Source organism: Sapajus apella, unplaced genomic scaffold, assembly GCF_009761245.1.
Source record: "Sapajus apella isolate SASKATOON/1434 unplaced genomic scaffold, GSC_monkey_1.0 scaffold26, whole genome shotgun sequence".
Taxonomy (NCBI): domain Eukaryota; kingdom Metazoa; phylum Chordata; class Mammalia; order Primates; family Cebidae; genus Sapajus; species Sapajus apella.
The window spans coordinates 17,218,796-17,244,011 of record NW_022436966.1 but is presented as its reverse complement, the minus strand read 5'-3'; the positions used below and the strand labels follow the sequence as shown (position 1 = coordinate 17,244,011).

Sequence of the window (25,216 nt, the reverse complement as noted above, 5' to 3'; positions counted from 1 at the left end):
CATTAAATTGTGGATTGGCCACACCAAATGGTGGCAGTACATAGGACAGTACAGGAAACACTGATTTGAATAACATATTCTACTTGAAAAACACTCCATACTTACCAAAATACTTTCACATTTCACTGGATTCCAAAATTCTTTGATATAGGCGGGGTGTTATATCCATTATCTTTTAGAGGACATTAAGGCACTAACAATTGAAGTGGATAGTTTTACTCCTGGCTAGCTAGTGGCAGCGGCAGAACTAGAACTATGGGCTCCTTATCAATAGGTCACTGCTCTTTCCTTAATCCCACTGCTTTGCTAGTGTGATGCTGTCACAACTCTTGGAGGCCACCTTTACTGAGAATTCAGTCCAGGTCTGAGTAACTTCTGGGAAACAGGACCTGCTGAGTCTGAGGATTCAAGAGCATACTCTCAGCCATAGTCATGAGCCCAAATATTGTCTCAGATACTTGCTTTAGGAAACATGCTTCAATTCTGATTAGTGGGCTATTATCTCTTTTTAGGAGGTCTCCTTAAATGTAAGGAAGTAAATTAGTAAGGCCAGAGATTTTAAAATATCAGTTCCTAGTAAACATGCTTCAATTTTTGTGACTTTACCATGTTGCTGCTTTATTGAGTTCCTCTGATGTGTCAGGCACTGTTGTAAGTAAGATTTGAAGACATGGCAATAAACAAAATAGAAAAAATTTTGTCTTTGTCATGCTAGTTGGGGAGGGGGTGTTTGTGAAGGAGACTAATAAAAACCAAGTAAAATATAAAGTATTTCAAATGTTGATAAGGGAAAAGATAAAACAGGAAATGAGGACAGGGTATGTGGGGTGAGGATGTGAGAAGGATTGTAATTTTAAATAAGATGGTTAGGGGAAAGGCTCCATGGTAAATGTGAAGGAAATACATCATTATGTACATCTTCAAATTCTATAAACATCAATATGAAATATCCAAACTACTGACCTATAGTTATTAGTGAAAAAACAAAAAAATTATTAATGAGTATAAACACACAGCCATACCTATACACAGACACATGAACATATATACATATAAAATCTGGCACTTTTCAAATTAACTCCCCATTCTTTATGTACCTAAAAGATGAAATAAGTTTGAATTTGTTTTTGTGCAACTATAAGAATATGGAATGTAGCTATTACTAATCTCTGCTTTTTTGTTTGCAGACCTCCCACTGTTTAGCTTAGTGATAAAATTCCACAATAAATTATGACTTGAAAGATTTTAGGATATCATGCAAATGGGAATGATGAATGAAGGCTGAAATGAGGCAAATATTTGGCAAATCCTGTGAAGCACTTAGAACAAGCTTTATTATGTGTGGTGGAATCAGATAATCATTACTGTTTTTATTTTTATCTAGGGTCAAACTTAATTAAAATAAAACATTTTCTGTGGGTTTTCAAATTAGCCTAACAATTTACTGGTCTCCAAAGATCTCTGTAGATAGATGGTAACTTTGGCACAGAGTTCTAAAGCAGAGGACTCTCTATATCTGGAAAGAAGTTGGAAAATAATTTCTTTAAAAACAAAACAAAAAATGTCCCAGGAAACATCATGAGAGAATGTTTTGTGACATATGGGAGATTCAGTTGAAAGATATTGATAGGGAGTCCATGGCAAGCTGAGCCCCCAAATGCCCAGTTTGTCATAGTTCATAACTGCGAAGACCTAGGAGAAAATGTTGTAGCTGCCCTCTTGTGGCCACACTGAAAGTTTTACCTTTTTGTCTTAATACTTGTAAGAAACAATGATACATTTTTTTCCCTGGAGCTATTTATTTAATAACCTGAAAGCAATGAAATATTTCATTTTCAAATAGGCTTTAAAAAAAAAACCTTCCCCCCAAAGAGAGATTCAGTAGATCACTCAATACATACTTTTTAGTGGCACAAAACTCCCGCCTATTGGTAAATTATAATAAAATTGTGGTCCCTCCACCACACCCCAGGCAAAGTCATTTGAGACTTTTAAAGGAAATACCCAAGTCTACAAATACTCTCTGGTGGTGGTAGGGGGGTGGTCACTGCAGGGGGAGATGTAGGAAATAATAACGGGAAGTACTTTGGTGCTTGTCAGCTGAATGATCAATGCTCAATCACTTAACCCTAGGGCTTAGACTTTAGTTTTCTCACATGTGAAATGAGACTGTTCAAAGGCAACTTCTAATATCACTTTTAGCTCTAAAACTTTAAGAATATGTGACCGGATGGACAGGAAAAATGGCTTTTTGGTCTCTGAGATTTCCTTCCTTTCTGCCTGTGTGGCTTTAGGATTAGTGAACCAAAAAGTCATGAGGGGAATTGTGTGATGAAGCCTTTGAAAATTGCAGGGCTACAGGGAGATTTGTAGAACTGCCCCTACTGGTCTTGTGAGAATTTTTCGGTTTATTTGTACAAGCACTGAATTTATTATCAACTATGTGCTATGCATTATTCTTGGTGCTAGTAAAACAAAATAAGGGAGAAGGAGAATTCTTTAAAGTGTTTGTATTTCAAAAAAATTAAAATTCAATAATTTCTATGTAGCCTTACACAGTTTGCTTATATGTTCGTATGGTTTTAAAACTATTAAGGGGAACTTATCTTAACTTTGTCTCCAAAGAGCTTTGAGGTGGGATCATCTTGAAACTTAGCAAAACTCCCAGTGAACTTTGGCAAGAGCTGAGTCTGGATTCAAAACTTTGAGTTCAGGAGAAGTGTGCCGATTAGTGAAGCTTCCATTAAAGAGGTGTCTGACTATGCCCTGGTCGTTCTGAAAACTGCTTTTCCATGGGCCATTTTTTAACATAAAAGGAAACCCTAGTAAGCCCTATATCTTTTTGGAAAATGCCTTTTCTATGTTCTGCTTTTACATTCATAACATGCTATGCAATGACTAATTTAATAGGAAAGATTGTGTTTTAAAAATGATTTATGAATTTATTTAAAATTTTTGCTTTAGCAGGCTAAGATTGTTTTCTTGGGTTTGTTTATTCCTCAAGTCCTTGTGGCATGTTCTGATGTCCAAAGTAGAGAAATAATCTTAAATTTGGCAACGCTAATTGTTTCAGATGTGAGAAAATGTAAGCTATACATTATTAAAATGAAAATTGATTTATATTATTAGATATATGCCTATACACATGTGCTATGATTAAGTTACAGGAGCTTGATAAAAATGATTATTCTACATTACAAGTAGTTCTGGGAGGACCTCTTGATGACAGGTTTTTTTCCCTGTTGCCTTGGTATTTTCGGAATATCTTACACATCATCTACTATATGTGGCTTTGTTGTAAGTTAGAGTTTGGTTAGATAGAACATTTGAACACTATTCAACTTGGCAATGTGAAGAACCTGGAGTCCAGTGATTCGTCTTTAGGGCGGTGTTTAGGGAATAACAAAATATGTCAGAATCATTAAGGGTATTCCAACAGGGAATTTGGGAGTGGTTGAGATGCTTTGTGTGCTTCTAAGAAGGCAGGATGGGAGAGATTAGAAGAGGAAAATGTTTTAAAATTTCACTCAGAGATTTGTAAATATAATCAGTATTGCTGCTGGTCCATAATACAATAAAATGATTACAAATTGGTAAAAAGATGATGGCTCTTTCTGGTCTCAGTTTAATGAAACTGAGATGGTAAAACAAAAAACAATTTACATGTTACAAAGGTAGGGTTATTAATGTGTGATATTAGAGGTCTCCCCTGGCCAAAGATATAACTGTTAGGAAGACTTTTAGATAAAGACTTTTAAATAAGTTTGTGATATCATTTTGATACAAATGGTGACACCACAGATCACTTCTTTAAACATGATTTTCATGCAGATATACTCTAAGGAAGACACTGTGAAGTCTTGGAAAGAACAAAGGCCTGGGTTCAGAATATGCTGGGTCAGTAATTTGCTGGCTGTATGGTCTTAGGTAAGTTTTTCAGCCCCCAGGATCCACACTTACAAATTGAAGTGATTCTTCTTCTCTCATAGGCTTATGCAGAAAGGGCTCCATGTTTTCCTCTTGCCTCATCTTCCAGGTTTCTAGGAGCGTTTTGCTACATACCAACTGATCTCCAAAATCATGTCAATCATTAAGGCCTAAAGAGCTAAAAAAGAGAGAGAGAGAGAGAGAGAGAGAGAGAGAGAGAGAAATAGTTGAAATGTTATTGTTTGGGTTAAGTAGTACATGAAAACTTAAACTCCCTCTTTTAGCTATGCCAAACAAAGAGAAATGCATTTAACATTGAAGGCAAAAGAGTCTTTGCTCCATGGATTATAAGGAAACCTGCATTTTCAGGTCTTTGTTTAGGTGTGGGGATGTGGAGAATAGCAGGGGTTTACAATTTCTGCACATAGGGCTCAAAGGCTTGTCCAGGCATTTTCTATGTGGTTGTGTTTGAACTTGTTTGTTGATTGCTTTTCATGCAGACCTCTTTCTTAACATTCATTTTTTTTCCCTTCATTTCATTCAAACATTTTAACCATTGGGTACACATTATTGAACACAATTCTTGTGTCTTTATGGCTTAGACCATGTTTAGAGTGTGGCTTAATTCTGGATTACAAGTTCAAATGTGTGTGCGGGTCAGAAGTGAAGCAGCCTCTATAACACAGTTGTGAGCACCAGAGACTGCTGAACTGGGGACCTCAGTCCAGACAGCAGCCACCAGTCAATGGCTTGTGGCCACACCATTATGTGAGCTGCCTAGTGCCAGATCTTCCAACTTTTTTGAGAGCAGTCAGAAATACAGACTTGGTTTTTAAAACACTGTGCAAATCAAACAGAGCCCATTGTTTGGGGACTGCTTGTTTTGTGTACTTGAGTTCCAGATGCAGTTAGCACCTCTCTTACTATCTATTTCCTAATAATGTTATAGTTAAGAGCTAGATAAACTGGGATCAAATCATAGCCCCATCACATACATACTAACTGTGTGACTTCGGCAAGTTACTTGCCATCTCGTTTATGAAGTAGAGGTGATAATAGCTCTTATCTCATTGGGTTTTGGAGAAGTCTTAAATGAGCTGAAGTATATAAAGCACTTACAATAGTGCCTGGGATGCAGTAGGTGCTACTGAAGTGTTTAATATTGTTAGAGTCTCTTTTATGTCATCGTGAGACCACACTCCTCTTCTTGTGAGGCCTGGGAAGAGAGAATGAAGAAGAAAGGAAACGACCCTTTATTGAGTACCTCCTGTTTGCCAGGAATTATCCCATGTGCTTTGTATAACATTTCCTCAGTTAATCTCCATGTAGACTCTTGAGGTAGATGTCATTTGCATTTTATAGGAGAGAGAACTGAGACTCAATGAGATTCAGTGACTTTTTTAAGGTAGAGCAGGGATTTAGACTTAAGTAGATCTGATTCCAAACCAATCTTTTACTAGAAGGCTTACCACCCTTGAGCCAGGGAGATCTGCTGTAGATTTGTTGCTTGCTAGGAAATTGCTTTCTAGATGAACCCACTTGGTGTCATGAGAAAAACTTGGGATTGTAATGTTTCCTCCTCACCCCGAAACTGGGAAGGTATCAAGAGACCAAAGAGACTTGCAAAAGTCCAGCTTGGTGAGTAGATGAGTTTATTAAGACTCAAGGCACTCCCGGGCGGTAACAGGACAGCTCTAGAGATTCATTCTGCTTCCCATCTTTCATTTAAGCTAATTCTTTGGCTCTTTGCCTACTGTGTATGTGTGATGGAACTGTTTTCCTTGGTTTGGGTTCTCAGAAACACCTGCTCCTTGGCTAGGCATGATGGCTTTGGATCACAACCTGGCCTTCAAGGTTCAGGCAGTGAACATATACCCTTAAGTAACCTGGTACGGGACCCATCACACTACATTTGGGGCCAGATTAACTAGGGAGAGCTTTGCTACTCATAAATCTACTGTCCCTGCCGGGAACCCATCACGTCCTTGAGGGGAAGGATGGGATCTTTTTATATCTGAAGACCCCAGCATATTCAGTGAACTCAAATGCTGACAAAGATATGAAAGAGGGACTCAAAATAGGCCCTCACCATTTTGGAGAGTCTGGACATGGCATGTTATGATAGGTCTGGCCAGGCTAAGTATTAGCCTTTAATTCCTGCACTAAAAGCCCCTCAAATGTTATATAACTTGTGCCTCTCTTTCTAACAGTGTTCTTTATGGTATCAATGAACAGAATCAGAGTGGATGGGAGGTGTGAAAGTGTGTGTGAAGGGAAGGAGGAAGGGAGCCAGAAAAGAAAGTAGGAAGCTGTCTGTAGAGATAAGGAAAGCAGTGCTGTGAAAGGCAAAAGTCATTGAACAAACTTCCTGTCAGCTCCACAGAGTATTTCAGCTTAGATGAACTTCCCAGATCAGGACAGAGTCAAGAAGCACACACAACAGTTTCCTTGGAAAGCACTTTTCACCTCATTAGGCTCTGCTGGAAACAGCTTTTGTTTTTGGTAGGTAGATTAAAAGAGTATGAGAAGTTTACTCAAAAGAATATCTGCTGTTATAAATCACACAAAGCTTTCCCACTTATGGCTTAAGTCACATCTATCTACAACTCTGAAGCAGAAAAACATGAGTCTTTCTGCTGGTCAGTGAAGTTTTTTCAAAGGATTTTACTACTTCTTCCATCTGAGAAGTTTGAACACACAACTTTCTAGTTTTTGCTTCATTGACTCAAATGTGTTGGGAGTCAGTGGAATTACCAAAGTCATGAACTAAATGATTAATAGGTCTGTTTTTAAGAATCAAATGGAAAACAAACAGGGAAAGGAGAACTACAGTTTCCACTCTGTCCCTTTATCACTTTGCTCTCTGTCTCCCAGGAGATTGGGGGACAGTCAGGCCGCTGAGTCACCACCTTGCTGTTCACTTTCAGTCTCTCCAGATGGAGTGCCAAGGCTGCAAAGGCTGCGCCGCCCCATCCCGGGGGTCAGGCAGGCTCACAGATGGACCTTTGGAACTAATCCAGATGCAGAGCAATGCTGAGTCCATCCATCTAGAGCCAAGCGTCAGTGTCTGAATCAATGTGCAGCAAGAGCTCTTTAATAAGCTTAATATCTAGAGTCCTGTACTTCCTGGCTGAAGGAGCTCTGGCAAGTTACTTACCCTCCCTGATTCTCAATTTCCTCATCTGTGAAATGGGAATAATTCTAAAAGCTACCTCACGTGTGTGTGATGATTAAATGAGTTTTACCACGTGTAAAAGGCTTTGTGTGCAGTGACTGGCACATGTTCATTAATATTGTAGATATTAATAAAATGTTTTAGAGATGTATTGACCACACGAGCAGGTGACCATATTTGCATTGGAAATAACCCTTTCAAAGTGCTTTTATTTTGTGAATGATTTAAAAAGGCACTTGGCATGAGAACAGGTACCTTCATTTACCACTTCAAAAATTAGAAATGGAAATCTCCATTTCTATTATAAGCAGATTTTTATCCCTTTGTGTAAATTATCAAGATTTTATAAAGGGATATAATATGGTCTTTTTCCTTAGAGGGGGAAAATGGTCTAATTATACAGAGCCAACATGTAGATAAAGCAATGATCAATTAGATGGATTAAACATAATTTAAAAAAATTAGTCAAAGAGGGATAAAATTCTTTTTTTTGTTTTTAAAAGTAACTTTGTTCCATACTTATTGTTTCCATATACTGGATTGTTTCTTATTTATGCTAAATGGAACACAAAATTGTCAGGCCCAAATAAAAATTTCACAAAACTTGGTTTTTAGTTCGTAGCAAAGATGTTTCTTGATCAGTATTACATGGCGTTATAAATTCTCAGAGATATCATATTTTTGTATGTCGGAGAACTGACTGGCATTATAGCGGCAAAGCAGAATTCAGAACTGGGCTCTGCAGTCACAGATCTTCCCTTCGTAACGTTGGGATGGAAGAGTATAGTGTAGCAGAAAGCCACAGGCTTTAGAACCAAACAGACCTGTATTTGAATTCTGGATATACCACTTATTATTGAGTTTTTAATGTATTCGTTATTTTAATAAATTTATAGAATAAACAAGTGGTTCTCAAAATTTATCATGGATCAGATTCACCTAGAAGGTATGTTACACAAACTGTGGACATCACTACAGAGTTCCTGATTCACTAGGTCTGCTGTTTGAAATATGCATTTCTAATAAGTTCCCAGGTAATGATGGGGGCCTCATTTCAATAACCACTAGGATAAATTTTATGCAGTATGTTAGGCTTAGATGGTAGGCTGTGAATAGCTGGTTAACTATTTGGGGGCAGAGCTTTCATATCTATAAATGGGAAGAATTATGGGAAAAACTTGGTTTCCCATATAGAATAGAGATGTTGTACAGATACACATGACACTTAGTGGGCAGTCGATAAATAGTAGGTATTATTCTCTTAGAGTCTGATAACTTTGGGTTCAAGTTCAAACTCTGCTGAGTGCCAACTGAATAATCTGTTATGAACTCCTTCTTCTCTTGAAACATCATTTATTTGTAAATTGGATGCTATTGACTGAACTGTTCCTCCCTGACTCTCCCTATCAATTCATGGGTGGAAGCCCTAAAACCCATTGTGATGGTATTTGAAAATGAGGCCTTTGGGCAATAATTGGGGTTAAATGAAGTCACAAGGATGGGGCCCTTGTGATGGGATTAGTGCTCTTATAAGAGGAAACAGGAAACACCTGAGAACTTTCTGGCTCTCCCTTTCACCCTCTGTTTCTGTATCATCCCCACCCCTCTACCATGTGAGGACACAGTGAGAAAGTGGTCGTTTGCAAGCCAGGAAGAGAACTCTCACCAGGAACCAAATCAGCTTATACTTCCTGGTGTCCAGAACTGTGAGAAATAAATTTCTGTTGTTTAAGCCACTCGATTTTTAGTATTTTGTTATGGCAATTCTAGCTGACTAATACCGTGAAGATAATTCTACCCTGTAAATTATGGATATAATGAGATGCTGTGCATACAGCACCCAGGACAGAACTGGCTCTTGTAGTGATGGTAGCTAATGAGTGTTAGTGTTGTTATTTAATAAGAACAATCACCACTTTGTCCTTTCTTCCAATTTCTTTATAGGATTTCTCCTCATGTGAACTTTGCTAAGTGCTTTCCAAATCTGATGGTCAACAATTGTAGGGCATTTAGATGAGATAAGAAGCGAGGGCTAATTTAAGTCATTGCCTTTCTTAAGACAGAAATTAATTTCTGTCTCAGCATCTCATCTTGGTACCTGCCCATATTTATATCAGAACAAAATGTTATTAAACAATTTTCTGTGTTCAACCTGTTCAAGAGAGTAAGCCATTTGTGTGGCTCATTTTCATGACATTTCATTTGTTAGAGCACCTTGGTCAGTTGTCTTCTGGGTGGTATCTTGCACATGTGTTTCCTGTTAAAGTAGCAACTAAAGAGTGGCAACTGTGATTCTTTTCTGGCTGGTGCTCATGTTCTCGTCTCTTCTGTAATTAGCTTGGGGTGGATGTTTTCAGAGGAAGAGAGGGGGCAGCTTATTTATGAATTGAAAATTGGACTTGATACATTTGACACTGGGTTATATTGCTTAAACTAGCTATGATAAATTTTTCTTCTGGTTCTCTCTCTCTCATCAAAATCTCCTCATGTATAAGTAGATTCCTCAAGGCCTTATGCTTCTATAATGTTAAGCACCTAATTTCGTTTTAAAAATCACATTAAAATATTAAAAACTTTTTTGAAGCTTTAAAAGTAGAAAGAAAGAAATGAAGTCAAATGCCTCTGATTATTTTAAGAACATATTTTATTATGGTGAATAACTACTGGAATCCCCTCAACACAAGTAAGCAAGCTGTTGGGGGTCATTTTAATGGTTTTTATAATTTTACTTATCAAAAAGACATTATGTATAGCCATTCTGTAAAAAGTTTGCCAATTTCGTATAGTCGTATGTGTAGCATGTGACCCAGCAATCCCACATCTAGGTATTTACCAAAGAGAATGAAATGTTACATTCACAACATAACTCGTATATAAATGTTTATAGCAGTTCTATTTGTAATTGCTAAAAACTGAAAATAACTAAAGTGTCCTTCAGTGGGTCAATAGATAAACAAACTGTGGTATATCCATATAGCAGAGTATTACCTAACAATAAAGAGGACCAGGTTACTGAGACATGCAGCAACTTAGATGAATCTCAAAAGCATTTTGCTGGGTGAAAAGTTACATGACAAAAGTTATGTGACATTATTGACAAGAAAGCTACAGTGACAGAGAACAGACCAGTGGTTTGTTAGTGCTTAACTAGGTGAGGGACTATAAAGTAGTAACGTCAGACAATTTTTGGGGTGCTAGAATTCTTACACTGATTGCAGTGTTGGTTCCATGAATCTATACATGTAGTAAGATTCATAGAACTATACACCAAAATAAGTAAAATTTAGTGTTAATTATTTAAAAAATAATTTATGATTTCAGGGGGAATAGGGAAAGACATTATGTCTCTTTCAGGAATTTAATGACATCTCAGTGTGGTAGGCAGTGAGGTTTTAAATGTGTGTTGAGTTGAATCTATTATGGAATTTCTGTGCAGGTTGGAAGTGTCAGGAAGACATTTATTTTTTGCTTGCTGTGCATAATGAAGGAATGAAGGAAGGATGGGTTCCGTTTTACCCATGTTTTCACATATAACAACCAGAAATCATCGGATAATATAATGATATAACAATACTCATAAATTTCTTTTTAAAATCTCTAAACCTCATCACTTATTAACTTTCTGATCTCCACCGCCTTTCAGAAATGAATTGCATCTGGATTCTGAGTCTGAGATGCCCGGGATGGGAAGTGGTTGGGTCAAAAGTGGGAGTTCACCTTCCTTTATACAGCACATCAGCTCTTCATATCCTACCATCTGAAACTAATTTGTTGTACGTAATTTATTCCATAAAGTTGCTGGAATAAACAATGCATGCAAAGCTCCTTAGATATGTATTCAGCAGGGACTTGCTTGGCTGTGTGTGATTTTCAGCTCTCTCAGTGCTTTCAGATGTACCATCCAGCACTTAGGATGTCATGTGGGTTCTTAGAGGGTCTATTATTTATATACTAGGGTACTTGTGTGGGTGGTTTGCTCTCTGTAATTGATGTGAGATGGGCCATGGTCTCCATTCCCAACTTGCTCCTCAGTCCGGTTCAGTGAGGTAGCAGTGGGGAACAGACATGCCTATCCTGAGCCTCTGGCCTGAATAAACACAGCAGGACTGTGATTGGTCAAACGTGTGAGAAGTTACATTGTGGTTTGTCATTTTCCTCCCTGGAAATGAAAGGCACCTCAGATGGTGCATTTTCCACTGTGGAAATTAGTTGTTTGGTGTAGCCCAGCTTCACTTCTGTGATGTGGATGCTAAAGCATTTTATAAAGTTCCTCAAATCCTTCCACCTCTTATCCTTAATGCTGGGAGCCTTGCTGGGTGATGGCATGATATAGAGAATAAAGCACAGTTGTCCTCACTGCCCTCACAAATTTCTTCACAGTGCTTCCAACACAGCGCTCCCAAACTACACATGCCAAATTGCATTTTTACTCTTTTAAAAAGAGGCTATACTAGAGCCGGTGTGGGGCACCTCTAGTGTTCTTTCTCTCAAAAATCCAAATTTTCATTTTGTTCTCATAATTAAGTCAAAGCAGCAGGCTTAAATATTTCCCTTCTGAATCCTATACCATCACTGTCACTTTAAGGTAGAAAGTACAGATAATTACAGAATATTTTAGAATATTTGTCAGTTCTACACCTATCCTCTTGAGTTTCTCCTTGTAGCGAAAGGATTGCCCCTCTACAGGAATCACACGTGAAGGGCTCACACTTGAACTTTGGTACATGGTTTCTCTTGCCTTATATTCTTGTAGGCCAGAAATCCTTATGTTATTCAGAAATACTTTGTGAGCTTCTTCTATTTAACAGGCACTGTTCTAGGTACTGAAGAAATAAGACAAAGTCACAGCCTTTGTGGAGTGGGGGAAGAAAAGAAATAGACATGGAAGTAAAAAGATAATTTCAGAGCCTATGAAATACTGGAACGGAAATAAAATATGCAGTAAGATAGCAATTATAGGGGTGGGGAGACTGCATTATTTTAGATGACAGGTGGTCACAGAAAGCTACTTTGAAGAGTTCACATTTGAGGTGAGTCCAGAAACAAGACAGCAATGCAAAGATTGAGGAAAGAACATTATAGAGGAGGAGGCTGTTCATCCATCAGGCAATACAGGCAGTTTTCATGTTTGAGGGGTGCAGGTGGAAATTGCCTCTCTCACTATTAAACCTAATCATCATCATCATCATCATAAATACCCAATAATAATAATAAACAATTAATGAACTGTTCCTTCTCCTTAAAATCTTGGGCTGGGTGGGTTTGGAGGTCCTGGTGTCTAAGAGAGGACAGCTTCTACCAGGGATCACATGTCATAAGGTTGTTAAATTGGGGGCTGCTGTAGTCCTTGCCTCTGTAGCTGGTCCTAAGTCCTACGTTGATGACCATTACATTAATTCTATGTTCCACCTATTATTCCATGTCTCCTTGACCTCTGCCAGAACCTTGGCTGCTCAGAAATTTTTACCTGGTGGGGTTAATCAAACCTTATGCCTATGAGATACAAGTTCTTAGTGATCTTATCTTTATTGGGTTACCACAGTTTCCTACTGATCAGTATTTTTGGGATAGGACTACTGAGCTGTGTACCACAAAATCCCCTGATTCCCATACATAGTCTGCCTCGCCCCTACTGTGCTGCAGCAACCTGATTTACCCTTGGTAACTGAAGTCAACTGCTTTGCCAAATACACCTTGCCTGCTAGTAGTATTAGGAGCCCCAAGGAGTCTCAGCTTCCAACTGAATGGAACCATGTTTAGATATTAACTGTTTTCTTTCCTTCTTTTTTTCCTGATACTTCATCTGAAAGGCACCAGTGGTGACTAACTTCTTTTGCTGTGAAGAGAGTTCTTTGATCAGAACCAGTACTATGTGGGATACCATGATGGTGGATAAGGCATTCTGTAAGATGATAGTTTTGATGGAAGCAATGCATGCAGAGGAGGAAAATCCAGATCGAGAGTAAATGATAACTGCAGTAAGGACCAAACACTGCCCATTCCATGAAGAAAGAGGTCCACTGTAACCCACGTGCTACCAGATAGCTGGCTGATTACTCTGGGCATGGTGTCATATAGGGGAATCCATGTTGGTCTCTGCTGCTGGCAATTTAGGCACTCAGTAGTGGCCATGGTTGGCTTGCCCTTGGGAAGTGGAAACTCATGTTATTGGGCCCATGCATACCCCCATACTGCCACCATGTTCACTTTGTTTATGAGCCCATTGGGTGATGACAGGGGTGGTTGGGGAAAGAGGCTGAATGGTAACTGTAGAACAGGTCATCTTATCCACCTGATTATCAAAATCCTCCTCTGATGAGGTCACCCTTTGGTGAGCATTCATATGAGACACAAATATTTTTACAGATTTTTGCCCATTCAGTGAGATATATTCATATACCTCTCCCCAAATTTGTTACCAGTCATATTCCTTCTACGCTCTTGTGCATCCAGATAAACCATTGGCTACAGCCATTCACATTGTATGTAATTGTACATCTGGCCGTGTTTCTTGCTAAGCAAAGTGCACAATCAGGTGTTCTGCTCACTGGGCAGTTTCCCCTTCACCACTGTCCTTCAGGGATATCATACAAAAAAGCACTCGGTAAATGAGTGGGAATAACACCCTCCAATAAGAAATACATTGCCTCCAAAATCCAAAGAGGCCCAACAGGCATTATGCCTCTTTCTTGATTGTAGGTGAGGTCAGATGCACCTTGGAAGGGATATCTCAACATGCCCCACAACACTGGACCCCTGGAAATTTTACTGAGGTAGAAGGCCCCTGAATTTTTGCCAGATTTATTTTCTACCCTCTTACATGCAAATGTCTTATCAATAGGTGTAGAGTAGTTGCTACTTTTTGCTCACTAGGTCCAATCAGAATAATGATATCAATGTAATGAACTAATATGATATCTACTTTTGAGGTAGAATGGTAAAGGTGTATTGATATCCTTGCTAGATGAAAGCAAACTACTTCTGGGGGTCTTTACTAATAATCATTGAGAAAAAAAGTGTTTGACAGATCAATAGCTGTCTGACAAATACTGGAATGTGCTACTTGCTCAAGCAATGAAACCGTATCTGGTACAACAGCTACAGTTAGAGTCATACCTGGTCAATTTTATGATTATTCACTGTCATTCTCCAAAATCCGTCTGTTTTCTGCACAGGACAAATAGGAAAAATGAATGGGGATGTGGTGGGAGTCACCATCTCACATCTTTCAAGTCCTTAATGGTTGTGGTAATCTCTGAGATCCCTCTAGGGATGTGGTATTGCTTTTGGCTTACTACTTTCCCTTATTCCAGAGGTCAGGGAATCAATGTGGGGATTCTGCCAGTTGCTGAGTATGTCTATTCCAATTATGCATTCCAAAATGGAGACAAAAAACCACAGGATGGCTTTGGGGACCCACTGGACACACTGTGAGATAGACCTGAATTAAACAGATTTCTCCTAAGCCCCTACTCTGACTAATGAGATACAGTGACTTTTAGATTTCCTGGAATTGATATCAGTTCAGAGCCTATCTATGTCTGGTAATCCCCAAAAGGCCTGATTATTTCCTTTTCCATAGCTTACAGTTCCCTTGGTAAAAGGCCATGGATCCCTTTGGGGTAGGCTGAGAAAAATATTAACAGTATTAATTTTTGGCAGTGTATCAAGGTCTTTCTTCAAGAGTACCTGGCCTCCCCTTCATTCAAGGGTTCTGGGTCCGTAAACTGGCTTAAGTCTGGGAGTTGATTGAGTGGCTGTGATTCTGTTTACAATTCAGGCTTGACTTTCACTTATTTGACATAGAACTTTTCTGCTTATACAGATCAAGTAAGAACTTAGTAGACATCTTATCTATTTCATGCCTATAAACACCATAATCAAATAGCCAATGCCATAGTTCTATGTAAACCAGGTTGTTTTAACTGCTGCTTCGACTCAGCTGTTTATTCTGGTAATCGTGTCTACCATGCCTTTGGTGGTTGAATGCTGCCACTTGGCCCTTCCCATCCCAGAATCTAATTATTCTCATTGCATTTAGGTTTTCCAGTTCAGTAACTGCAGTTCCCATTGTGAAGTCTGGCCTACAGAAAAGAGCAATCACAGAGCTCTTCAAGGATGCTGGGGCTCCGTCCACAAATTTATTTCTTATAATTGTGATGAAAGATATGTTTTCTGGACACTTCTAGGATGAGTTAGTATGTCTTAAACGAAAAATCCACTTCAACATTCGAATTTTCCTAAGCCTTTCAACCCCTTCCTCTACATTAAACTGAGGGATATGGGACATTTCAAATTTGCTAATGGTGGGCTATCTTTTGATCCATGTTTCAGCCAACCAACCAACCAACCAACCAATCAATTATGGCCCTTTCTAATTCCCCAAGCTGAAATATTAAATACAGAATCTCTGGTTAGTGAGCCCATATCCACAAATTTGATCTGATCTTATTTCATGTTCCTTCCACCATTATCCCACACCCTTAATATTCCTTTCTACACATGTTCCCTGGATTTCTGTCTGTGTAAGTTAGAAAACCTAAGTACTATAGTTTTTTTGAAGTACAGCACACCTTGTCATGGTCCACACTTCATATCTCACCTTTAGATGTCTGCTGGAACTTGAGTCTAATTATAGGTCTAGAAGCAAAGAGGAGTGGTGGGGATGGGTGGTGAGAAGACTCAACACTGTCTTGCATGGCAACTGCCTCAGGGGAGGTCATTATAACTTCCTCAGGCACTGCAGGGTTAATCTCCTCAGACAGGAGTGGAGAGGAAGAAAACTCATCAAAACTTTGAGGCTAAATGTCCCCAGCTTTATCAGGGTCTTCTTACACATGGCTATTCTAACTTTCAGGATCCCCTTTCTTCTCAATCGATCTAGTCCAAGAATTGCATATATTGGTCTGGAGCACAAGGAATAGTCAGAGTAGAGATATAAATTTGTGATTCATTAACATACAGATAGTATTTAAAGATATGGAACTAAATACCCAGTCCCTACTTTGCTTTGGAAGAGACTAAGATAGAGAAAAGCTCTGAAGACCTTCTGAGGAGGGTTTCTAAACTTTCATATTCAGATATATACTATTTCTCTAGAAAGGAGAATTAAAATGATGATTTCCAATACAAACCACGAATTTCTCATCAATCCACTTATTATCCAAATAATTTAGAGCCCACTATGTGCCAGGAAATGGTCTAGGTGCTAGGATAACATAGTGAACACTATATAGTCCCAGCTCTCACATACCTCCATTCTGGTAGGAATGACAGACAATAAAAAAACTCTGAACAAACAAATATATAACCAAATGTCAAGCAGTGATAGATACTATGAAGAAAAATGAAGCCAAATAAGGGGTTAGAAAGTGATGGGTTGGAGACGCTATTTTAAATAGGGCAGTAGGGGAAGGTGTTTCTGAAAATGTGTGAAGGCATAAAGTAAGAGCCAGCTATGTAAAATGTCTAGAGAATGAAACAGAGTTGGGTATGGCAGGCAAGGAAGAATGGAAGGAACTGATAGAATGAAAAACTAAGGGTCTGATCTGTAGGGGAAGGTAGAGAGAGAAAGAAGAGAGTAAGGGAGAGCGGAAACTGGAGAGGTAGGAGGAAAGGAGTAGGAAAAGAGATAGAGATAAGCCAAATGAGCCGGAGCTTTTAAGGGTTAGAAAACAGACATTGAGGGGCTCAGGAGCAACTCTGGGGGCGTTAAGAACCAAAAGAGATTCCTAGAAGTAGTGCCGAAGGTTATAAATTGTTTTCCATTTATGCTCTTTGTCAGACATAAATAGAAGTGGAAACTATTTTTTGAATTACTTATGGTCATTGGCCTGTGTTTCTTTTTAATGCAACACTCCACTGAAACTGGGCCATATGGTTTATATTTGAGTTATATTTAATAAACATTAACTTTATGTTTCACATTACCTGGAGGGAAGCATATTCAGAGATCCTGCATAGTAGCCTTTTCTCCCTTCAGGGAGCATATTCAGCTAAGTCCATAAAATATATGTATAACATCTGTACGGTATATAGTGTGATAGTTGCAGAATCAAAATGGAGTTGCTTGTGCCAAAAAAAACCCCTCTGCCAAATTGTGCTGGGAAAGAACATGAAGAGAGGATTCTCATTCATAAATGCCAGAAAACAAAAACTATCACAAAAGACTGCAAAAACTGCAACTTGCACAAGCTTCTGCTAGGACTTCTGCTCAGCAACTGCCTGTCCAACGTTGGACTGCTGTCACCCTTGTTATTGATCCTTGTAGCTAAAGATAATTATCTCAAAACAATTAGGTAATCCTCCTCATTTTTTTCTTTAAAAGTCTTTGTTTTTCTTTACTTTCCTGAATATGCACATGGCACATGTATTCCCATTTCAATGCAATTATTTATTACAATGCTATTATTTATTCCCAAATAAATATCGTATTTTTAAGAAAGCTTCTCTCTGATTGTCATTTCAGTTGACACAAATGGCATCCAGAAGTAGGATCTGAGAAAGCATCAGCATCAGAAGGAACTGGTGATTTCTGGGACTGGCATACAATTCTCATTCGAGACCTTTGAGCTTTCTGCTTCCATGGCTCACTTCTGCCCTGGTAAGTCTTTTCTCAGGCTGAGCCTCCCTCTTTTGGGTAGAAACGCTTGACTTTATTTGGGATTTGGTTTGGTTACAAGACCACCTTACATAAAAGACCTTACATCCCTCTTACAATGATAAGATGTATATATATTTTTCTGACAAGTCATTTCTGGTATAAAAGACAAGTGTCCTTTTGGTTTGAGTAATCTTGTTTCTATGGAATTTATGTTCTGTCTTTAAGGCACATGTTACCTGGTGAATTTACTTTCAGTTCTTTCTGTATGCCTAATTTAATATTTTGTTTCATCTGCACACCTGGGTTAACATTTTTGTGAACACTCTAATTTCATTTTAGCTTGGTTATGTGCGTCTGTAAATTATTTCACTCCTTTTCCTTGCTTTCTTCTAAAAATCTTCCAAGAACAAAAATAAACATCCTAAATGGCGTGTGGTGGATGGCTAATTAAAAGCCACTAGTGCAGTTGCCACCATCTAAAACATCAGTCCAAACTCATGGTATTCTGTAACAGGATTTATAGGATGTTCTTTGCTCATGAGAGATTAATAAGAAACAGAATGGGATCTTCAAACATTAAGGTATATGAGGCCTTCTGGGACCCCAGCCAGCTATATTATGGTCCATACTTGTGCACATTTCTAAATGGCCTATACTTGGGCATGTTTCTAAACTAATGGGCAAATTACATCAGGGAAAATTCAGACCCCAAATGGTCATTGTTCAAACACTCTAAAACCTCTAGAACTATAGAGGTAACATATAGAGCTTTCTAATTTTTCTCTCTCTCTCTATTTTTTTCCTGCCTATTTTGAATATGCTGACTTTTCTACAGGTGCTGAGATAACTCTTACTGCTTGTGGCATTCCAGACAACACTAAAAAAAAACAAAAAACAAAAAACAAACCCAAAAAATCTTAGAGGGCTTTCAAATTAATGACTTTACCAGTTACAACAGCCTCATGGTAACCAACAATCTAAACCTAAGATGATCCCTTTTAATGTACACTTAGGTGTGCCTGACTAACAATTGCTTAGGGCAATGGAGCAGTTAATTGAAGGATTGATAGTCTAAAAAAAATAACTAAATAAATGTTTATAAAACTTAGGCTCTCAGACGTCAAACTGTTTGATCTCAAACAGGTCAAAATCTTGAGCTGAGAACAATAATATAAGGTGTCATAAATATTTCTTTGCCTGACTTGCAGGGGCCAAAAAGAAAAAGAAAAAAAAAAACAAAAAAAATGCTTGCTAAAATTCTTCTCTACCCACATTAACTAGTCAAGCAAACCAGAAGAGCAAATGAAAAGAGCAGTTTGTTACTAAAAATTGAAGGCCATTTGGAGATCCATTTTTCTTATACAATTAAGCTAGTTCTAGCTAAAATGTTAACATTGAAAATTTAACCCTAAACTTATTTGAAACTAAAAAAGGGATAAAAAGAGTTTTGTTTTGCTTTTTTCTTTTTTTTAATAAATCACTCTACTACGGAAACTGCTTTACCCAAAATTTTCGTCCATAGACTTCATTAGATTACCTATCAGGAGAAATAATAGTTTTAGCTACATAAATGGTTCCATTTTGTCAGGAATGTAATAGAGATCCAATTATCTTTTAAACCAGTGACTTTGTATGTTTTACTGTCTTGTGACTAAAATTCTAAAATGAAGCTATAAGATCTTTGTGTATATATGTGTTTAGGTATGTTTATGCATATGTGTATGAATCATGTTATATATTGTGTCTATATTTTAAAATCTAGTATAGTGAGCCAGAAATCCCTTAGGAAATTTTATTCAGATTGGCTTAAATGGAGCACTCATAAAATATATGGTAATTAACCCAAATGCCTTTTAGTTCATGTGACTTAAGCAAATTTTATTTATTTATTTATTTATTTTTTTCTACAAAGTCTCTCTCTGTCACCCAGGCTGGAGTGCAGTGGCCTGATCTCTGCTCAGTGCAACATCTGCCTCCCAGATTCAAGTGATTCTTCCACTTCAGCCTCCTGAGAAGCTGGGAATACAGGTGCTCGCCACCACACCTGGCTAATTTTTGTATTTTTAGTAGGGATGGGGTTTCACCATGTTGACCAGGCTGGTCTTGAACTCCAGACCTCGTGATCTACCTGCCTTGGCCTCCCAAAGTGCTGGGATTTCAGGCGTGAGCCAATATGCCTGGCAGCAAATCTTTAAATAAGCTAGTTTTAAAATAATTGATAAAATAAAAATAAAAATATCTTCAAAATTGTCAGCGTATGTTTTTCCCAAGGTCTACTGGTCAGACAGTTTTATATTTGTCTGTACTGGATGTTTTATTGTGTCAAGGTTTGACACAAAGGTCACAAGACTAAACCCAGCCTAAAACAGAATCATCTTTGTTTGTGTAATTCCTTGATAAGACTAATTTAATATTGTTGGCTTAATATAAACAGCTGTAGTTATCAGCAAAATACCCATATTTTTAACTTTAAGATTCTTATTTAGGTGGGCACCTGATATTCACAGGCTAAAAATGGTTAACAGGAAAATAGCTTGAAATGATGACTAGAGCTTTTTATGATATCTCAATTTTCATAAGTAATTTTCATAAAATTGTTAAAAATAAATAGGTAATGTAAAGGAGATAATGTTTATAAATAAATTTTTATGTAATTTGAGATTTTAAAGTTATAAACTGTGGAATTAATAGACAGAAATTACATGTCTGAGTGAAAATTTCCAAATAAATTAAACCAATAAAAATCTACTTTCTCTTTAAAGCCGGAAACATTGTTATATTACCAAGGCTTTGACTGGAATATCATATTTTAAAATGCACATAGAATGCCTGGCTTCAAGGGTTTTCAGCATTAAAGTGAATAGACTAAAAATTTCACTTCCTGACAGGCCCAGGAACCTTAAGACTATAGATAAAATCTAAAGTCTGCTTTGACTTGACTTTCTAACCTCAAAATGTTTTTAAATCTGAGATTCCCAAGTGACCAATTGAGAAAGAAAAAGTTATGTTTCTAAAGAAAAGTTATAATACACCTGTTATTAGATTGTAGCTCTGTGTATTATTTCAAGTCCTTGTTATCAACCTGTAGACTAGACTAGGTCATGAATTTTTCCAGATCCCTCCAATTCAATTTTTTTTTCCTTGAAATTATTAAAAACTGAACTTCTGTTCCCAAAGCTTCATAAGCTGAAACTAGATGAATTTTAAGAAACAAGTCTCATGCCTGATGTAAGGGTCACAGAAAAAGTTCACCATACTCTCCAATTCCTCAACCAGAGATATTTAAACAGAAAACCAGGACAAGAAGTTGAAGTTTTTACACTGTAGAGAGCGTTTCTGAAGATGTCAGAACAAGATTTCATATTATGATGAGACACTTACCCCTCTTAATGTCTACTTTTTTCTTTTGGCAGGATAATGGTCATTTGATTTATTCAATTGGCTGCCTGTAAGCATTACACTTCATGGCTACATGCAAACTGGGACTGTCATATTACTATTAATCTTACTTTGAATTTCTCTTTCTTTAATATTATATCTGTTACTCATTAAATTTTTTTCAGAAATAGAACTCCTGACAGAATAATGCTGTCCCAGCACTTTGAAGTGATAGCCAAAGACTACAGAACAGACAAAATTGAACTTAATAATGGACTCCAGGTAGGCTTGGCCTGAGAGCCTCTCCCTTCAAACCCTTTATGTTGCTCAGTTGTGGCTTTAAAGGGCTTTAACACCGATTCCCAGCTGCCACTCACACCCTCCTACATGAGACCAGCCCAGCAGCCTAGGCCAGATCCAGCCAGGCCAGGCACTGAGGGATATCAAAATCTAAATATAGGATAATTGATCAGTGATGTTTTTGGAGAAAGATTTTGATCAAAAAAGGAGAAATGTAAAAGTTGTCAAAATAAAAATAGAACAACTCATGCTAAAAAAATACCCTGACAAATAGAGCTGGGAAAAAAATATGAAGAGAAGGTTCTCATTCATAAATGCTTAATAACGAAAACTATCATGAAAGACTTTGCAAAAACCGGAACCTTGCACAAAAAAATAATTCTTTAAAGACATTTGCCGAATAAATGCCTGTCCAACTTTGGACTAGTGCCACCATTGTTATTGATCTTTGTAGCCAAGGATAATTATCTTAAAACAATTGTCTAATCCTCCTCAATTTTCCTTTACAAATATTTTTTTTTTGCCTCCCTGAACATGCATATAGTTTGCAATGGCACATGTATTTCCATTGCAGTGCTCTATTTCTGAATAAATACCATTTTCTTTTAGAGAGCCCTCCTGTTACATAGGTAAATAATACTATATGGTAAGTATTCACAAAAGTTATACAATTACTTGTATCCAATAATGTTCAATCTATGTCAAAGCATATTTATTTCAAGACTGTTGCTCCTCTGAAAACTCCTGATTTCATGAAGAATAATATGAATTAAGTTTTTAGTTGTTTACTCCTTTTATTAGTGTGTAAAGTTCTTTAAGATAGTGACTTTGTTTGTTTGTTTGTTTTTGAGACAGAGTCTCACTCTGTTGCCCAGGCTGGAGTGTAACTCTTGATTTTATGAAGAATAATATAAATTAGGTTTTTAGTTGTTTACTCCCTTTGTTAGTGTGTAAATTTCCTTAGGATAGTGACGTTGGTTTTTCTGTTTTTTGTTTTGTTTTGTTTTGGTTTTTTTTTTGAGACAGAGTCTCATTCTGTTGCCCAGGTTGGAGTATAGTGGCATGACCTCGGCTCACTGCAACCTCTGCCTCCCGTGTTCAAGCAATTCTCACACCTCAGCGTCCCAAATAGCTGGGATTACAGGTGTGCACCACCATACCCACTAATTTTTATATTTTTACTAGAGATGGGGTTTCACCATATTGGCCGGGCTGGTCTAAAAATCCCAGCCTCAGGTGATCCACCTGCCTCAGCCTTCCAAAAGTGCTGGGATTACAGGCATGAGCCACCATGTCTGTTTTGTTTTGCTCAATGTTTTATCCAAGTGCTTAGAATAGTACCTAGCACATAACAGGTTTTCAATAAATTTTCAATAAATGAATTAGTGAGTGAAGTGTAATGAGCTTACTAGTCAAGCCACCTTGACTTCCAACCAGAAAATTCTGGAAATACAAGTTAATTTAGACTTATTGAAGGTAGAATTTATTTAACATGTCATTATTATTATTCTTTAGAGACAGGTTCTCACTCTGTTGCCCAAGCTGGAGTACAGTGGCATGATCATAGCTCACCAACACTCCTAACTCCTGGGCTCAAGCAATCCTCCCACCTCAGCCTCCCAAGTAATTGGGACTATAGGAGTGTACCACCATTCCTGGTTTTTATGTTTTCAGAGATGGGGTCTTGCTGTGTTGCCCAGGCTGGTCTGGTCTCAAACTTCTGGGCTCAAGCAATCCTCCTACCTTGGCATTCCAAAGTCCTATGAGTACAGGAGTAAGCCACCATACCCAGTTACTATGGGATTTTTAATAATAATTACTTTGCCGCACTTTTTCTTATAGTAACATTTACTTTAGTGCTGTAAGTGGGAAATTTAATTCCTTAATTCCAATAGCAATACTTATTTAATCTCTATAAACACTTAAGTTAAAAAAATAGTAAAGATAAACCAACAAAAATATCTATTCATTTTTCTCCCAGAATGTAAAAATGATCCAAACCTTTTAGGTTGTTTTACTTAGCAATATATTTAGCAAGGAAAATACAAATGTATCAAAGGCATAAACATGCAACTAGATTTACACTTCTGGTTTCAGTGATAAGTCCCCAAGAATGGTGGTAAATGATAGGTGTTTTAGCATCTTGGGATCACCTCCCTTGTAGAAACATTTCTCTTCAGGGTTAAATTAAGACTGCATATTTTATTGGATGACCATGAACACATCACAGGAAATCTAACTTGAGGTATTTACTGATGCTTGTTTAGATGCTGAAGGCAATGCATTAGGAACTGATGGTGACTGATTCTTATCCAATCAGTTCCTGATGCAGTATCTGCGACATCAAAAACTATGTAATAATTGTATTAAATATCATTTATTTCCAAATGCAGCAACGTTATTCTCTTTTGTTCCTTCACATGAAATTTGCAATTAAAAAACTCTTTTTAATGTCACGTAATAAAGCAATTCAGTCATACTAACAAATAATTTTCCCAATTTACCAAGAGAGATATATTACAATATAATGTGTTTAAGACTAACTTAGCATAAACATTTGTTTCATGGCAAACCATTGTGCTAGTGTGGATAAGCATTTGTAAATAGTTTTTTAAAAACAGCTTTTTTTTTTCTTTTTTTTTTTGAGACAGAGTCTTGCTGGAGTGCAGTGGCACAATCTCGGCTCATTGCAACCTCTGCCTCCCGGGTTCAGGCGAGTCTCCTGCCTCAGCTTTCCAAGTAGCTGGGATTACAAGAGCTGGCCACCATGCCCAGGTAATTTTTGTATTTTTAGTAGAGATGGGGTTTCGCTATGTTAGCCAGGCTGGTCTCGAACTCCTGACCTCAGGTGATCCACCCTCGTTGGCCTCCCAAAGTGCTGGGATTACAGGCACAAGCCACTGTGCCTGGCCTAAAAATAGCTTTTCTTAAGCCACTCACTCCTGTTTTTAAATGATAATTTAAAAAATATTAAAGCCCTAAACTGGGTTTTAATGAAAAAATTCTGATGAATCATTTAATTTTAGATTAATTGATTAGGATAAACTGCATTTTATTTTCAAGATGAATTTATTATGTTTTCCTCCCTGCCAGCTTTATTGAGGTATAATTGGTATACAGAATTTCCATGTATATATAATTTAGTAAGTTTGGACATATGCATACACTGATTTTAGCATTACAATCAAGGTAATAAACATATTCATTACTTCTGAAAGTTTTCTTGTTTATTACATTATTTTAACCACATTAGAATTCTAGTTCACCGAAATGATAAAGTTAGAATTAGAATTAGTACATATGGGAGGCATGTAACACCTTGAAGAATGTGGTGGCCAAACCTATAATTCTGAGAGTGTTACTGGTTTTCTACTTTATTGAGGATTTTGCAGGTCATCTTTTGGAGACTATCTCATTAGAAAATTCTAGTTGATCCTCTAGAATGCCTCCAAATATAGAATGAATGAATGACTCTAATATTACTTGGCAAATCCATCATTCTGTCCAATGGGACTTCTGGTTTAGATGGGCTATTTTGGATGTAAGGGGTAGGAAATAATTGAATATGGGATTCAGAAGTAGAATACAGGTAGAACTGAGAGATGAAGATCATAGAATGAACACTGAAGAATCCACTTTTGGCTTTCTGTCTCATTTATCTGGATTCCAAAGAGGCTTGAGAGTTAAGGTTAATCATATTTTCATTTTACAGAGAGTGAAAATTTGGAGTACATTAAAGTATCTTAGGGGCATAATTTCTAGCTTATTGTTTCTCTCTCTAGAGGTCTTATCTATGATCAAATATAGTATCTCAACTGTTTACCAGACATTTC

At 37.5% G+C, this 25,216-nt stretch overlaps 1 long non-coding RNA gene across 1 annotated transcript in view; it reads right to left on the bottom strand.

Moving 5' to 3' along the window:
- Positions 1-3,615: 3,615 nt before the first annotated feature.
- Positions 3,616-25,216, bottom strand: part of LOC116560608 — an 84,643-nt gene continuing 63,042 nt past the window's right edge. The window contains exon 3 of the long non-coding RNA XR_004273045.1: positions 3,616-4,105. This is a non-coding gene — a long non-coding RNA (uncharacterized LOC116560608). The remainder of the gene's footprint in view (positions 4,106-25,216) is intronic.